The 2,698-nt window shown below is 36.5% G+C and overlaps 1 long non-coding RNA gene across 2 annotated transcripts; it reads left to right on the top strand.

Annotated features, from left to right (window-relative positions):
* Positions 1-583: 583 nt before the first annotated feature.
* On the top strand, positions 584-2,460 carry LOC309798318. 2 transcript variants are annotated; one of them, XR_014293061.1, is made up of 6 exons: positions 584-689; positions 745-800; positions 998-1,101; positions 1,601-1,674; positions 1,770-1,855; positions 1,951-2,460. It is a non-coding gene; the product is annotated as an uncharacterized lncRNA (long non-coding RNA). The 2 variants fall into 2 exon arrangements; XR_014293062.1 differs by having other exon boundaries at positions 1,770-1,890.
* Positions 2,461-2,698: the final 238 nt, after the last annotated feature.

Genomic DNA, 2,698 nt, shown 5'->3' with positions numbered 1-2,698 from the left:
CCCTCTTCCACATCAGTTTGTTTCTAAGCTCGTCTGCAATCAGACTGCCTTTTATGCCACCGAAAGGCACAAAAAGCATCCATCCACTTCATCTCAGTATGTTGATGTGTTAATTGCATATTATCATTCTAAAATCAAAATTTTGCCAATAAGTACACTATGTAGAAGTGAAAAAATATTCTTATTTTTTAATATTAAAGTTTTACTAAATGTGTTAAGCACTCTATTAAACACGAACATGGTCATTAGCGTAAAAGAAAGTAAATTGCATTTACTAAACTATGACATTGAAACAAAGCAACTTTATTTAACAACTAACATTGTATACTAATAAGGAATACAGAAGTCCTTCAATGCATAGCAGTTTCATTGCTAATGAGTAAATGAATAGCCCGCTTTGATGGTCGTTTGGTCCTGCATGGAATTGCACTCGTGCCGACGGTATTGCCTAGATTCTCGTGCTAAAGTTTGTTGATGTGTTGGCCTAAAAACTGATCCCTTCATTTCGTTATTGGTTCATTATTACTTTGTTACTCTATGACATTGCAGTTGTTGCGTAAAAAATTTTTAGCGGTTTAAGGCATTAGGATAGTCAGGCTGTTAGAGCTGTAGCATTCAATGCAATTGGCGACACTTTGCGATTGGCCCAAATTCAAACAACTTAACAAATACATATTTGCGATTGAAATGTAAGTTTCTTTTCTATTGATGCGTTCTTTAGTTAGTTATATAAATTTCTTGCAGTAATTCGGAGCTTGCGCGACATCCAGAAATTCTCTCACTTCAAATCGGCATCAAGGGTAGGTTCAGTATGCATTTCATATTGCTTGATACCACAGAAGAAATGGAATTTTCAAGATAACACGTGTTTTCAGTAGTTCATGGTTCTATTCTTGGCCGAATTGCTATCGAGCATGTAGTTCTAAACTATTTCCAGCCTGTAACATACTTTTCAGACGTTTACTTTGTGATCTCAATGCTATTAGTTTTTATTTAGCATTCGTGTCCTGCTTCTCGTTTAGTTCTACCTTGTGAATTGTTGGCAAGTGAGTTTAACTATAGAACACTTCGAATGATTCAATTTAGATGCATTCAAAACAGGTGAGCTTTTTGCAATTCTAAACATTCTAAATTTACGAAAAACTTAACCAGATTGACGTCCACTTTAAGTTGCATTTGTACTGCAATGAACATGGGGTCATAAATCAGGGAATTTATTTGGTTCGCTAAAAAAGTTCAGTTATTTTGCCTGCGACATAGAAGGTCCAGTTTTTCGTCTTCCACTCAATTTATCAGAACTTCAAAGCAAGTGAATGACTTCGGTCAGAGGTTCCTCTCATCAGAAATAGTAGTAAATATAAAACTGCTTTCAACGTTTTAAATGTAGCTAATTGTAAGAAATTTGTTTGTTTACTAAAGTAATGACTTGTGAATTGTCACGTAAGATTTAGAAAACACTTCGTGAATCAAGTACGTAATCAAAATCGGGGATTAAAAATGTGGTTTTGCTTTGTTTTCTGCTACGCACTTTCTCTAAAATACTCTCCTGTTTTGCAGCCTTTTACTTATTGGACAGTTAAGATTCGACGTGTGATTCTAGGAATAAAATCGAATTCGGCTGCCATGGTGGTACAGTCGGTGACGTGGTATTTTTGAAGAATAAGGTGTGAACAGGTCTGTCTTTATGCTTTCTTTTAAAAGAAAAAAACAATGTTGTTCTGATATTATGCGTTCATCTATGACGGTGACTAGTTTTCAGAACTGTTTAGGTTGTTAGTGGAAGTATTGGCAGTTGTCATCTGGACAACACATTGTAACAATGGAAAAGTCCTGTAGTCGATGCTATGTTATCGTGGTAATATTTCTTCTCCTTCTTTCCGCAATTTTTTCGTTGGTGCTTACTCTACATTTCATTCACCACATCGCCATCTACGAAAACTGTTGTTTTAGTTCCGATCTAAAATTATTCACATGGAATGTTTAACTGGAAAGCTCTTCACATCCTGTTCACAGAAGAACACGATAAACCTCTGGGTTGAATGGTTGCCGCAACCAATCAGTAAGATTCGCCAAACAGGAAATCTCACAGTAACTATCATTTTGTCCTACATTGAAATTTGTGCACTTTTTTATCTAGTGTTAATGAGGCATTATTCGACCACTAGTACGATTAAAGCTGCCTGAAATATACGGGTCATACATAATTCATTTTCTTTTTAGCAGTATATTCTAGCGGACAAATTATTTTTCATGATCGGAAATTTCTCAAAAACCGGTATTACCTTCCCTTTCTTCAACTCGTGCTAGTCCGTGCAGTGTTTGAACTTTTGGTCTTTATAGCACTAATGTGAAGATGTTGAATAAGTCTGTCGCATTCTTTATCGCCGTTGTCGATAAGCGAGCTGTTCCCACAAGCACACAAGTTGTCTGAGTATAGCCGCCCCTTCAGTGGTGATTTTGGGATTTGTCCTTAAGTTTAGCGGCTTCCTCTGCTTTCAGCAAAAAAATAGTTTTTCGAAATCGTATACAGCGTTAATCATGCGGCGCCTCCTCATGGTTGCCATTCAGATGAAGTCCCACCTATTCTCCCTTTATCTACATCAGGGCCATAATAAAGGACCAAGAGGCAAGTGTTTTACTGTTATTCGTACAGATCGTAATTTTTGTCCTTCGAGAATTAGGCAGCATAGAATAATGC

The sequence above is a fragment of the Mesoplodon mirus genome (assembly GCF_964341445.2).
Source record: "Mesoplodon mirus genome assembly, contig: HAP1_SCAFFOLD_2783, whole genome shotgun sequence".
Lineage (NCBI taxonomy): Eukaryota > Metazoa > Chordata > Mammalia > Artiodactyla > Ziphiidae > Mesoplodon > Mesoplodon mirus.
Note: the sequence above shows the minus strand (reverse complement) of the source record. Positions and strands in the feature narration are given on the sequence as shown.